Here is a 16,007-nt window from a genome sequence, read left to right as displayed (position 1 = left end):
TTGGGTATACCATTGCCACATGATCTCGGTGTCAAGAAAGCAACTCACCACCACATTGACAACAGCAATTAGGTTTGACAAATAAGAGCTGGCCATGCTGTCCGATAAATGAATGAACTGGTTTATTCATTAGTGCAAGCTCTGATTAGTAGTTGAACGAATTTGCACAAAGGATATCTTTCAACATTCAGCAGTTCTTGTCCGAACTGCTTAGTTTTCTTCATTTGATCATGAAATACGGTATCTCCCCCATCTCCTGCAGCTCCACACAAAGGCCGCCATGTGATCTTTGAGGGGCTCTATTCTCTCCCTAGTTGTCCTTTTGTCCTTAACATATTTGTAAAAACCCTTTGGATTCTGTGTTGAGCTAAAGTGTGTAATTCCGGATACCAACATCTTGGCAGCTTCTCATTGCCCATCCTCAATTTCCATTAAAAATGTGCCTCCTTGATCTATTGCAGTCCACATGGTGAGCAGTTACCAAAATACCCTCTAAACATTTAATTTCAGATTCAGTCAATGTTTTAGATCTTGACTTGCCCAATCAATTGATAAAGGAATCATTGCAGGGTGCTCTAAAAATATCAAAAACTTTAATCACTTTGTTTTTTGGATTTGGATAATTAAACGCTTGCTCCAGTGTTATTCTTTAGCTTTGAATCAGTGTCTGCATTATTAGGCTGATCTTTATGCAATCTGAGATTCTACCATTAAAGTGACTAAACTGGAAATAATTGTCTATAGGAACATGATGAAATTCTTTCCTCAAGCAAGGAATTCATACCTTGCATTCCTCTTGATGCAAGTACTTCTTACCTCAGAAGAGTTAAATAGGAGAAAGTGAGGACTGCAGATGCTGGGAGACCAGAGTTGAAAAGTGTGGTGCTGGAAAACACAGCAGGCCAGGCAGCATCCGAGGAGCAGGAGAATCGACGTTTTGGGCATAAGCCCTTCTTCAGGAATCCTGAAGAAGGGCTTATGCCCAAAACGTCGATTCTCCTGCTCCTCGGATGCTGCCTGGCCTGCTGTGTTTTTCCAGCACCACACTTTTCAACTCAGAAGAGTTAAGGACAACTTCTCTCTCCTCAGTCACGCACACCAGCTCTGTCTTGATTTGAGCTAATTTCTGTTTTAATGAGAAGCTGCCAAGATGTTGGTATCCGGAATTACACACTTTAGCTCAACACAGAATCCAAAGGGTTTTTACAAATATATTAAGGACAAAAGGGCAACTAGGGAGAGAATAGAGCCCTTCAAAGATCACATGGCGGCCTTTGTGTGGAGCTGCAGGAGATGGGGGAGATACTAAATGAGTATTTTGCATCAATGTTTACTGTGGAGAAGGACATGGAAGATATAGAATGTGTGGAAATAGATAATGACTTGTTGAATTCCTGGTGAAGGACTTATGCCCGAAATGTCAATTTTCCTGCTCTTCGGATGCTGCCTGACAAGCTGTACTTTTCCAGCACCACTTTAATCTGGACTCTGATCTCCAAAATTTGCAGTCCTCACTTTCGCCTACATGTTGAAAATTGTCCATATTACAGAGGAGGAAATAAATAAAGTGGATAAATCCCTAGGACCTGATCAGGTGCATTCTGGAATTCTGTGGTAAGCTAGGGAAGTGATTGCTGGGCCCCTTGCTGAGATATTTGTGTCATCAATAGCCACAGGTGAGGTGCTGGAAGACTGGAAGTTGGTTAACGTGGTACTATTATTTAAGAAAGGTGATAAGGAAAGCCAGCGAACTACAGACCGGTGAGCCTGATGTCGGTGGTGGGCAAGTTGTTGGAGGGAATTCTGAGGGACCAAATTTACATGTATTTGGAAAGGCAAGAACTGATTCGTGATAGTCAACATGGCTTTGTATGTGGGAAATCATGTCTCACAAACTTGATTAAGTTCTTTTTGAAGAAATAATGAAGAGGATTGATGATGGCAGAATGGTGGAAGTGATCTCTATGGATTTCAGTAAGGCGTTCGACAAAGTTCCCCATGGGAAATTGGTTAGCAAGGTTAGATCTCATGTAATACAGGGAAACTAGCCATTTGGATACAGAACTGGCTCAAAGGTAGAAGACAGAGGGTAGTGGTGGGGGGTTGTTTTCCAGACGGGAGGCTGGTGACCAGTGGAGTGCCACAAGGATCGAGGCTGGGTCCACTACTTTTCATCATTTATATAAATGATTTGAATGCGAACATAGGAGGTATAGTCAGTAAGTTTGCAGATGACACCAAAATTAGAGATGTGCTGGACAGAGACGAAGGTTACCTCAGATTACAACAGGGTCTTGATCAGATGGTCCAATGGGCTGAGGATGGAGTTTAATTCAGATAAATGTGAGGTGCTGCATTTTGGGAAAGCAAATCTTAGCAGAACTTATACACTTAATGGTAAGGACCTAGGGAGTGTTGCTGAACAAAGAGACCTTGGAGTGCAGGTTCATAGCTCCTTGAAAGTGGAGTCGCAGGTAGATAGGATAGTGAAGAAGGCGTTTGGTATGCTTTCCTTTATTGGTCAGAGTATTGAGTACAGGAGTTGGGAGGTCATGTTGCGGCTGTACAGGACATTGGTTAGGCCACTGTTGGAATATTGCATGCAGTTCTGGTCTCCTTCCTATTGGAAAGATGTTGTGAAACTTGAAAGGGTTCAGAAAAGATTTCCAAGGATGTTGCCATTGGAAAATTTGAGCTATAGGGAGAGACTGAACAGGCTGGGGTTGTTTTCCCTGGAACATCGAAGGCTGAGGAGTGACCTAATAGAGTTTATAAAATCATGAAGGGCATGAATAGGACAAACAGAGTCTTCTCCCTGGGGTGGAGTAGTCCAGAATTAGAGGGCATAGGTTTAGGATGAGAGGGGAAAGATGTAAAAGGGACCTAAGAGGCAACATTTTCACGCAAAGTGTGATGTGTGTATGGAATGAGCTGCCAGAGGAAGTGGTGGAGGCTGGTACGTTGCAACATTTAAAAGGCATCTGGATGGGTAAATGAATAGGAAGGGTTTGGAGGGATATGTGCCAAGTGCAGGCAAATGAGACTAGATTGGGTTGGTTTATATGGTTGGCATGGACGAGTTGGACTGAAGGGTCTGTTTCCATGCTGTACATCTCTCTGACTCTATGACATTCAACTGACCATTTAAACCAAATTTTACATCGGCTTCTCATCCTTCAAGTACAGAAGATTAAGATAATTAAAGAATTTAATACATTAATTAGAAATGAATATGTTTTCTCTGGTGTAGAAAACGGACAGGGCATGATCTTAAAATTAGAACTTGAAACTTAAATAAGGGTAATTATATAGGGATGGATGCAGAGTTAGGTGGGGTAGACTGAGAAAGATGGTTGAACAACAATGGCAGACATTTAAGAAAATAGTTCATGACTCATTGCAAAGATATATCCCGGTGAGGAAGAAGTATAAGCCAACCATGGCTAATCAAGGAAGCTAAGGATTGCATCAAATTGGAAGAAAAAACACAGTGTGGCAAAGACTAGTGGTAAACCAGAGGGTTGGGAAAATTTTAATAGGCAACAAAAGATGAACGAAAAGTAATTACGAAGGAAAGAGTAAACTGTAAGGAAAGAAACTCACAAAATTAAACAACACGAGCTTCTTCGAAATGTATAAAAAGGAACAGTAAGGTGAAAGTGGACATCTACCCCATAGAGAATGAGGCCGGAGAAGTAATAATGGGGACCAAGGAAATGGCAGAGGCATTGAAGAGATACTTTCCATCTGTCTTCACTGAGGAGGATATTAACATCATTCCAAAAATATTAAATAATCAAGGGTCTTGGGGAAGGGGAGAGGAAATAAATGCAAAAATATCATGACAAAAAATGTATTAAGGAAACTAATGAGGCTAATGGCTAATAGGCTGGATGTGATAGGCATCCTGGGAAACAAAAATAAATAATCTACAGAGACAATGGATACATTGGTAGAAATCTTCCAAGAATCCTTAGATTTAGGAAAAGTCTCTTAGGATTGGAAAATTATCAATGATTCAAAAGTGAAGAGAGACAAAAATGGGTAACTATAGACCAATTAACTTAACACATTATTGGAAAAATGGTAGTCTGTTATAAAGGATGTCAAAACATAGAAGTTAGTAATACCTAATTAAACGAAGCAGTGGGGAAGGGGAAGGGGAAGTCACAAGTAACACATCTATTATAGTTCTTTGAGGAGGGAATAAGCAGAATAGGTAAAGGGAAACCAGTAGATGTTATATATTTAGATTTCCTAAAGGCATTTGATAATGTACCAATAAAGTTAAAGCTAATTAACAAGGTAGGAGTCCATGGTGTTTGAGGTAGTATATTAGCATGGAGAGAGAATTGACTAACTAATAGAAGGTTAAAGGGGCACTTTCCGAATGGCAACCTGTAACTCGTGGAGTGCTACTGGGATCACAATTATTTGCAATATGCTTTAATGACCTAGATGACAGAAATGAATATACTGTCACCAAGTTTGAGGATGACACAAAAGTAGATGGGAAGCCAAGTGGTGAGGTGACATAATGGGTCTACGGAAGAAAATAGACAGATTGAGAGAATAAGCAAAAACAAGACAAATGGAATGTAACGTTAGAAAATGTGCAGTCATGAGCTATGACAGGAAGAATAGAAGAGATGAATATTATTTAAATGGTGAAACTCTGCATTAAGCTGTAGCACAGAAGTATTTATGTGCCTTCATGCAGAAATCACAAGAAGTTAAAAGCTAAATTCAGCAGGTAACAGGAAGAGCAAATAGACAATTGGCCTTTATTTCAGTGGGAGTGGAATTTTAAAATACTTGCTAAACCTAAAAAGGCACTGATCACCACACCTTGAATATTTTAAACAGTCTCATTCCCCTTTTCTAAGGAAAGATATACTGACTTTGGGAGCAGACCAGAGAAGGTTCACCACGTTGATTCTGGGTGTGGAAAGATTTTCTTATAACAAGAGGTTGAATAGGTTGAGTTTCTATATGTTGTAGTTTAGATGAATGACAGGAGATAGAATGTCGTCACCCATTTAAGGCAGAGATGAAGAAGATTTTGTTATTTCAGAACAGCAATCAATCTGAGAAATTCTTTACTGCAGAGGGCTGTTGAGGCTGGGGCATTAAGCATATTCAAGGTAGAGATAAACAGATATTTAATCAGTCAGGGTTATGGGAAAGGGCAGGAATGTGGACTTAATGATCTAATTGAATATTGGAGCAGACCCAATGGACTGAATGGCTTATACTTTATGGTCTTGAGCAGTTTAGGGGGAATTGTCTAAGAACTGGTCAGAAAATTCTGGAAGTCTCTCGCAAAAGCATTTTTAAGACACTGGGAATTTAAAATTTTAAAATAGAAATTAATAGATTATTGTTATTGGATTTGAGACATGGAGCAGCCATTAACTAATGAACTGGTAGAGAAGGTTCAAGAGATTGAATGGCCTATTCCCACCCCTCATTCAGAGCAGGTTGATTGTAAAAATGTGTGATGTGTGTGCTATTCATGTCATTAGGAGGAAGCAAGAAACTTCAGCAACAAAGAAAAACACCTTTCAGACGATAGGAAGCAGTAGGACCATGAATAGATTTGAAACAAGCTCAACAATTTTAAAATGAGGTCTTGTTTAACCTGGAACTAATGTAGCTAGAAGACTCAGGAGCAATGAGTTAAAGGGACATTTGTTGGCAGTTAAGAAATTAACAAAGAAGTGTTAGATGATTCCAACTTTTTTGGAGGTTTAGAATATGGAAAGCCAGGACTGAGTGTTGGGGAACATTCAAATCGAGAAGTAACAAAGGCTTGAAGAAGGGCTTCATCAGCAGCTGGGATACAGAGAAGCGGAATCAGGTAATCTGATGGAAGTGATTATGTTAATACAGTGGGTAAGTTGCCAGAAGCTTATCTTGGTCAGAGAGTCATAGAATCATAGAAATGTACAGCATGGAAACAGACCCTTCGGTCCAACCCATCCATGCTGACCAAATATCCCAACCCCAACTAGTCCCACCTGCCAGCACCCAGCCCATATCCCTCCAAACCCTTCCTATTAGTAGAGCCTCGACATATGAACGACCCCGTTCATGAACAAATCGGTTTACGAACAGGATTATACGTAAAATTTTGCTTCAACTTACGTATGTATGAAATTCAAGGTACGAACGTAAAAAGCCCATGTGCGACCACGTGGTTTCATTGTTCTGCTTTGTTACGCGCTTCCTGAACGTAAAAGCTCTCGGGCCCCGCCTGATCTCATTCAGTTTGTCTTTGGCGCGTGCAGTGTGAACAGCGTTCGTTGCTACGTCCAAACATTCTTACGCTATCTGAACAATGGGAGAAATTTATTCAGTTCGCGAACTTTTCGATTTGTGAACCGGGTCCTGGAATGGATTAGGTTCGTAAGTTGAGGCGCTACTGTATTTACCCATCCAAATGCCTTTTAAATATTGCGATTGTACCAGCCTCCATCACATCCTCTGACAGCTCATTCCATACACGTACCACCCTCTGCATGAAAAAGTTTCCCATTAGTTCCCTTTCCCCTCTTTCCCCTCTCACCCTTAACCTATGCCCTCTAGTTCTGGACTCCCCCACCCCAGGGAAAAGACTTTGTCTATTTACCCTATTCATGCCCCTCATGATTTTGTAGACCTCTATAAGACCTCAGCCTCCTACGCTCCAGGGAAAACAGCCCCAGCCTATTCAACCTCTCCCTATAACTCAAATCCTCCAACCCTGGCAACATCCTTGGAAATCTTTTCTGAACCCTTTCAAGTTTCACAACATCTTTCCGATAGGAAGGAGACCAGAACTGCATGCAATATTCCAACAGTAGCCTAACCAATGTCCTGCACAGCTGCAACATGACTTCCCAACTCCTATTCTCAATACTCTGACCAATAAAGGAAAGCATACCAAACACCTTCTTCACTATCCTATCTACCTGCGACTCCACTTTCAAGGAGCTATGAACCTGCACTCCAAGGTCTCTTTGTTCAGCAACACTCCCTAGGACCTTACCATTAAGTATATAAGTCCTGCTAAGATTTGCTTTCCCAAAATGCAGCACCTCGCATTTATCTGAATTAAACTCCATCTGACACTTCTCAGCCCATTGGCCCATCTGGTCAAGATCCTGTTGTAATCTGAGGTAACCCTCTTCACTGTCCACTACACCTCCAATTTTGGTGTCATCTGCAGACTTACTAACTGTACCTCTTATGCTCGCATCCAAATCATTTATGTAAATGATAAAAGGTAGAGGGCCCAGCACTGATCCTTGTGACACTCCACTGGGCATAGGCCTTCAGACTGAAAAACAACCCTCCACCACCACCCTCTGTCTTCTACCTTTGAGCCAGTTCTGTATCCAAATGGCTTAATCTCCCTGTATTTCATGAGATCTAACCTTGCTAACCAGTCTCCCATGGGAGCCTTGTCGAATGCCTGACTGAAGTCCATATAGATCACATCTACTGCTCTGCCCTCATCAATCTTCTTTGTTACTTCTTCAAAAACCTCAATCAAGTTTGTGAGACATGATTTCCCATGCACAAAGCCATGTTGACTATCCCTAATCAGTTCTTGCCTTTCCAAATACATGTATATCCTGTCCCTCAGAATTCCCTCCAACAACATGCCCACCACCAATATCAGGCTCACTGGTCTATAGTTCCCTGGTTTGTCCTTACCACCCTTCTTAAACAGTGGCACCACATTAGCCAACCTCTAGTCTTCCAGCACCTCACCTGTGACTATCAATGATACAAATATTTCAGTAAGAGGCGCAGCAATCATTTCCCTAGCTTCCCTCAGAGTTCTAGGTTACATCTGATCAGGTCATGGGGATTTATCCACTTTTACCTGTTTCAAGACATCCAGCACTTCCTCCTCTGTAATATGGACATTTTGCAAGATGTCACCATCTATGTCCCTACATTATATATCTTCCATGTCCTTTTCCACAGTAAATACTGATGCAAAGTACTCATTTAGAATCTCCCCTATTTTCTGCGGCTCCACACAAAGGCCTCCTTGCTGGTCTTTGAGGGACCCTATTCTCTCCCTAGTTACTCTTTTGTCCTTAATGCATTTGTAAAAACTCTTTGGTTTCTCCTTAACTCTGTTTGCCAAAGCTATCTCATGTCCCCTTTTTGCCCTCCTGATTTCCCTATTAAGTATACTCCTACTGCCTTTATACTCTTCTAAGGATTCACTTGATCTATCCTGTCTATATCTGACAAATGCTTCCTTCCTTTTCTTAAGCAAACCCTCAATTTCTTTAGTCATCCAGCATTCCCAATATCTGCCAGCCTTCCCTTTCACCCTGACAGGAATATACTTTCGCTGGACTCTCGTTATCTCATTCCTGAAGGCTTTTCATTTTCCAGCCATCCCTTTGCCTGCGAACATTTGCCCCCAATCAGCTTTTGAAAGTTCTTGCCTAATACCATCAAAATTGGCCTTTCTCCAATTTAGAACTTCAACTTTTAGATCTGGTCTATCCTTTCCCATCACTATTTTAAAACTAATAGAATTATGGTCGCTGGCCCCAAAATGCTCCCCCACTGACACCTCAGTCACCTGCCTTGTCTTATTTCCCAAGAGTAGGTCAAATTTTGCACCTTCTCTCGTAGGTACATCCACATACTGAATCAGAAAATTTTCTGCACACACTTAACAAATTCCTCTCCATCTAAATCCTTAACACTGTGGCAGTCCCAGTCTATTTTTGGAAAGTTAAAATCTCCTACCATAACCACCCTATTAGTCTTACACGTAACTGAGAACTCCTTACAAATTTGTTTCTCAATTTCCCTCTGACTATTAGCGGGACTATAATACAATCCCAATAAGGTGATCATCCCTTTCTTATTTCTCACTTCCCTGGAAGTACTTCCGGGAATATCGCCCCTCAGCACAGCTATAATGCTATCCCTTTTCAAAGATGCCACTGTCCTTCCTCCAATGCCTCCCTTTCTAATCTTCCTGTAGCATTTGTATCCTGGAACATTAAGCTGCCAGTCCTGTCCATAGTGAGCCATATTTCTGTAATTGCTATGATATCCCAGTCCCATGTTCCTAACTGTGCCCTGAGTTCATCGGCCTTCCCTGTTCGGCTTCTTGCATTGAAATAAGTGCACTGGGGCAGCACGGTGGCTCAGTGGTTAGCATAGCCCCAGGGACCTGGTTCGATTCCTGCCTTGGATGACTGTCTGTGTGGAGTTTGCACATTTTCCCTGTGTCTGCGTGGGTTTCCTCTGGGTGCTCTGGTTTCCTCCCACAATCCAAAGATTTGCAGGTCAGATGAATTGGCCATGCTAAATTGCCATGAGTGATAGGTGCGTTAGTCAGGGTAAATATAGGCAAGGGGAATGGGTCTGGGTGGGTATGGACTTGTTGGGCCGAAGGGCCTGTTTCCATACGGTAGAGAATCTAATCTAATCTAATCTATCAATCCTACCTTGTTCTCTGCTTTGTCCCTGCCTGCCCTATTTGACTCGCCTTTGTTTTCAACTGTACCAGTCTCAGATTGATCTGTTTCTTCACTATCTCCCTGGGCCCTTTCCTATAACTGCCATCCATCACATCTCCTTGCTCTTGCAAATTCCTCATTGCCTCTGTCTCTCCAACCTATCCATTCGATCTGATAGGATTCACAACCAATGGCATTTATTGCAAATAAAATCCTCAGTAACCCATAAACTCTCCCTAAACTCCTACATCCAACAAGAAGAGCATATCACTCTAATAAAGGCCATTTTTGCTTTGTTTAATCTACAGATCCAGAAAATAGCACCGTCTTATTACTCTACAAAACACTGCTCCATGTTAAATGAATAGTTATGGCTTCTATTTTAAGTTTAATCAAGAGACAGATCTCAATAAAACATGCAGTCAAGAAAGAACCCACTCTACTCACTACTGCAGACTTCTTATATCTGGCTTAGCTTCAAAGAGTAGTGAAGATAAGGAACTGGGTCAGTGACTAAGGAGTGGAGTTTGTGATGGAAGCAAAGGCAATGTCTTCAATTTTCTCAATATTTAGTTGGAATAAATTTGCTATCTAAATCGACTCATCCAAAACTGGGACAAACAATCCAGTAATTCAGCAGTGCTATTTAAAAAGTTTACCAATTGTTGGTTGCTAGTTTGACAAGTTCTTTAATGAGCTGGCATTAGCATGTGGTTGAGAGAGAGGAAATGGCCAGAATTGGTCAGGGGGGAGAAAGGGGGAAGAAATTTTTATTGTCGGTAGGAATGCAGCAAAATAGCATAACACCAATTGTTTCCTTGTCAACTGTCATGACCATGCCTGGTTTCAGACAAGAAAACAAAGAATAATCCAGCTCATAATATTGAAATATGTCCAAATAGTAGTCAGAGCAGATCATACTTCCAATTGTACAATAAAGAAGTGAGGTATTTAGAACATGGAGGTGGCGTTAACATTTGGATTTGAATGAGCCATGATGAAATGAAATGAATAGTGCGAATTAAAACCACAAAATTTTAAATAAGATGACAAATTGGGGCTGGGAGAGGATGCATTAACAGTAAAATACTAAACAACAGTGGATCCTGGAGATATTACAAACTAAATGTATCAAGCCCAAAATTTTGATTTGCTCCTGGTACACAAGAAGTATCAAATCTGAATTTGACTGTTTTAATTTGTTAACGGGATGTGGGCATCATTGTCTAGGCCAACACTCATTGCCCACTAAATGGGTTGGACATGATGGTGGTGAGCTACCTTCTTGAATTGCAGTCCCTGAAGTGTAGGGGCATCCATAAGGCTTTTGGGAAAGGAGTTCCAGGATACTCTCCCGGCGATAGTGAAGGAACCGTGATCTGTTTCCAAATCAGGATGGTGTGTGACTTAGAGGACAATTTGTCGGTGATGGTGTTCCCATGCATCTGCTACACTTGTCCTTCTTGGTGATTGAGACCATGCATTTGGAAGGTGCTGACAAAGGAGAGAGGGGAGGCGAGTTACTCACTACAGAAGCCCCTGCCTCTAACCTGTTCACAGGCCATGTTAATTAAACCTTGCTAATCGAAGGCAAAGTATTGAAGAACAAGGAAGGCAAGAAAAGACAAAATTACACAAATGATAATTGATTTATTTTACTATGATTTTGCGATCAGGGTGGCACATCTAGGTTATAGATAAACCATTACTCAAAAAAACACATTGAATATTGATCAGGAGCAATAGATGAAGGGCATCCAAGAATATTTAAGTAGATAGAACAAAAGCTATTTCTTTTTACACAGTTCATTAAATACAAGGGTAATCTAACAATATTTTAATACAAAATCTTGTTTTGATTTTTAAACAAGGTCAGAAGTGTGATCTTGGGAGATATGGGCCTATTACCTTAACATTAATAGTAAACAAGCACTGAGGCCTATTATGATGGAAGCACTTTACGTTCAATTTAACAAGGGGTAAAGGCAATAACTTTCAGCCAAACATAAGCTTTATGAGAGTGAGGATATGCCTCACAAATTTGTTGGAATTCAATAGGAACTTAACAGAATAAGTGTGTGATAGTAACACAAAATGCTCCATATATGCTGCCTTTCAAAAAGCTTAATAAGATACTTCATAGAAACTTGTAAACAGAATCAGATAAGGAAATTAATAGTAAAACAGATAATATATTAATTAAGTAATAGGAAGCATGGAATAGTGGCCAGTATCAGCTCTATTGTAGTCATGGCCAGCACTGTTGCCTAGGGATCAGTCCTAGGAGGTTTTCTTTACAAAATGTTTTTAAATTATTTGGGTTAAAATGTTTGAAGTGTAATTCCCAATAATGACACTGTTTATACACTAGCTAAAATTGTATTATAGACAGAGTAAAACAGCAGTGGAACACAAGAAACTGGAAGTGTTAGCCTCTGTGGAAAAGCCATTAACAAAAATGGTGTCAGCTTTTCTTCAAAACAGAATATAAAAGGTTGGCAGGCTTATCAATTCTATAAAATAAAATGGTCAGTAGCAGAAACAGACACCAGAGGCTAACTGCCCTCCTGTGTCTATCCAGAATTTTGTTATTATCAACTTCCAACACTAAGGCAGATCTTTGCTTTATACTTCAAATGGAAGAAGATCCTTGACATTCAATTTTAAGGCCAGCTAACTATCATAGTCAATGATGCAGATATAAGCAGTATTATAAGTGTGGGAATTCAAAATTGTGTACAAGTCAAATTTAAAGGAATCAAAACACTGGAAAGGTAATGTCACAATAGAATTATAATTACATGGTGAGGCAGTAATGCTGTCAGACATGCTGAGTATTTCCAGCATTTTCTGATGTTATTGCTGGCTCTTGGTCAAACTAACGTGCACATTTTTAAGCACTGCTATTGAAAGTATGACATACCTTGAGTGGGAGCTACTAAAGAAGCACTGCTTGTTACAATTAGTCAGGCATTCAGATTTTTGTGGGTTTAGCAAGGCTCTTGGCACAGTCCCTTGGCAGACTGGTCAGGAAGGTCAAAGCTCGTGGGAATCCGAGGGAAAGTGACAGGCTGGATGCCAAATTAGTTCAGTGATAGGCAGATAAGGGCCAATGGAGAATCTTGAGACTGCAAGGTAAAAGAACATTGGGGAGGGGACCTGACTGAGGTTTACAAAATCATGAAGGCTATAGACAGGGTGGATAGAGACAAGCTTTTTCCCAGGGTGAAGGATTCAATAATGAGAGGTCACAGTTTCAAGGTGAGAATGGAAAGTTTAAGAGGAATACACACAGCAAGTACTTCACACAGAGGGTGATGGATGTCTGGGACGCGTTTCCAGCAGAGGTGGTAGAGGCAGGCACGGTGGATTCATTTAAGATGTGTCTGGATAGATGCATGAGTAGGTGGGGAGCAGAGGGATACAGATGCTTAGGAATTGGGCAACAGGTTTAGACAGTGGATTTGGATTGGCTCAGGCTTGATGGGCTGAAGGGCCTGTTCCTGGACTGTAAATTTTCTTTGTTCTTAATGGGGTACAGGGCTCTTACGTTGTTGCATATATCAATGGCTCAAACTTTAATATAGGGGACATGATTCAGCCCTTTGTAAATACACAAAAATTGACAGTGTAGTTGATAGTGCAGGAATATATCAATAGATTGGTGAGTTGGTCAAAAGTGACAGGTGGATTTTAATCCTTAGAAGTAAGAGTTAATACATTTGGGAAGGGGAAACAAGGTAAAGGAATGTAATATAAATGAAAAGGTCCTGGGAATTTGAGGAACAGAAGGTTCATGAGAATATGTCTACAGATTCCAGCTGAACGAATAAAGTCATAGAGATGTACAGCACAGAAACAAACCCTTTAATCCAACTTGTCCATGCCGACCAGATATCCTAAATAAATCTAGTCCTATTTTCCAGCATTTGGCCCATATCCCCCTAAATTCTTCCTATTCAAGGTGCCCATCGAGATGCCTTTTAAATGTTTTAATTGTACCAGCCTCCACCACTTCCTCTGACAGCTCATTCCATGCACGCATCACCTCTGCATGAAAAAGTTAAGCGGTACATGGGATGCTTTCCTTCAGCTGAGGCATAAAACATAAGAGCAGGAGGTAATGCAAGAACTGTAAAAAAAGACTAGCTAGGCCTTAAGTAGATATGTGCATATAACTTTGGTCACTAAATGTTTGGTAGGATGTGATCAACTGGAGGAATATTAAGATATTTTGGATATTGCCAGGACCAAAATATGTTACACAAAGAAAGATTGTATAGGCGGAGATAATTTTATATGAAATAAATGAGGGTGGTGGCATTTTAATTGAGCAGTATAAAATTATGAGTAGCCTAAATACAATGGAAGGAACTATTTGCCTTAGCAGGGAAGTTAGTAATCAAGGCATCTAGACTTAAAGTTGTTCAGAAAGATGAAAGGAAATGTATTTGTAGAAAGGGAGCTGAAGCTCTGGCACTCACTGTCTGAAAGGGTGGTAGAGTCAGAAAGCCTTATTAAATTTTAAGAAGGACCTGGATATATATACTTGAAGTGCTACAGGGCTGTGGAACAAGAGCAGTAAATTAGATTGAAAAGTTCGTTTTTCGGCGAGAGCACACATTAGTCCAAGTAAACTTCTTCTGTGCAATGAATTTCTAGGATTCTAATTGTAGGGACCACTTCCCTTTGTTTAGAAAAGTCCGTAAGTGCATGCATGGTCTGTATAAACAAATTATTTCACCTTTGTAGATGAAATGTGTGCAGGGCCCAAGGTTAAACTCAAAGCAGCATTCCTGCAGCCTGCTGCTTTCTGTAACACCTCTTCTTTCAAATCATTCAGACAGGAAGGATTTTCATTGGGGAATGCATTTGTGGCAGTGATAACAGTAGGAAACATTTACATGAATTGACTCAAAGCCACCTAATACTGTCAAAAAGAAATGTAAGAAAAGTTGCAAAAATGGCTAAAATTTGCTTTTAATTACTTTGCCTTTAATGTTTTGTCTCATACAAAATATATGTTTACTTACAAAGAAGACAAATTCATCCTGAATAGAATTTTGCAATGGATCATCCAGGCATTAAACATAATTTACAACGATAACTCCTTCACTGAAACCTGTCATCTCATATCTAAAATACTGGCATCTGCATATTTGCATCCAAAGGTAGAAGTAATGTGCCTTGGCAGATTACATGTCACAACCAGACAAATCCCATTATTTAGGCTTCAACAGGAAGCAATATTCTAGAGGAATCACAACAGATGTTCTCTATGACGAACTGAGCAGAGAAGACATTATTAGAGATACTCATGGTTTCTGGACATAAAGCTGATTCTTACTGAGCTGATGCATTGGGGCAGCACAGTAGAAATTATACATTTAAAATCTGAAATATCTTTCAGAAACATATTTCAGAATAAAGGTAAAATCACCATATTCTTGTCAGACCGGAAGGTTGGTCTCTCATTAAAGAGAAACGACTGCTGGTGGTTTAACCTAACAATCACCACACTGCAGGCAAGCAGAAAGATTGAGAAGGAAAGTGCTTCATAGTAACTTCAGTCAGTGCAGGAATTAAACACACACTGTTGGGGTTTCTCTGCATTAATTTGATTTATTTATTGTCACATGTACCTAAGTACAGTGAAAAGCTTTGCTTATGAGCAGTACGGGTAGATCACAGTAAACAAGGACAATCAGATCACAGGGTGAAAGAAAAACTTACAAGCATACAAGTTACATCGCATTGGGCTGCTCTAGACAAGATCAACATTAAATAACATTATTAGCAATTTTTACAGATTTAGAATTTAAGTTTAGTAAGTGTAGAATGGCTATAAGAAAAGTTAGAATTAGATCTGCTGCAGGGAGCTCACAAGGACTTGCATGAATTGGTGCCACAAACCAGTCTTACAGTCAACTAAGCTAACTGACCCTCTACTACAGAATAGGTTATACTAGAAGATAGAGCCGCGTGGAATTAGTTGTAAATTATTGTACTGAATTAATAATTGACTGCATTCCCATATACAGAACTTGATATCAATAGTTGCAGATCTGGTTGGAGAATCTTTACCAGCAGTACCCCACATTGATCAGAGTTAGAGTTATTGATTTTCACTTTCTTAATCAATGAACTGTACGGAGGGAAAAGAGAAACAAGTTTATAGATAGTAGAAAGATTCAAATGACTAGCTGTTAAGGTTAATTTCTTTCAGCAACTCCAAACATGATTCAGGACTGAACCCCTGTTTGGTAAATGATATAAGATAATGGAATCCCTGCAGTGCAGAAAGAGGCCTTTTGGCCCATCAAGTCTGCACCAGTCCTCTGAAGAGCATCCCGCCCTGACATCTATCCTGCATTTACCAAGTCTAATCCACCTAGCCTATACATCCCTTTAAAGTTGATTTGGTTTACTGTCGTCATGTGTACCTACATTCAGTGAAAAGTTTTGTTTTGTGAGCAGTACAGGCAGATCATAGCAATCAAGGATATATAGATCATAGGATGC

Source organism: Chiloscyllium punctatum, chromosome 1, assembly GCF_047496795.1.
Source record: "Chiloscyllium punctatum isolate Juve2018m chromosome 1, sChiPun1.3, whole genome shotgun sequence".
NCBI lineage: Eukaryota > Metazoa > Chordata > Chondrichthyes > Orectolobiformes > Hemiscylliidae > Chiloscyllium > Chiloscyllium punctatum.
Note: the sequence above shows the minus strand (reverse complement) of the source record.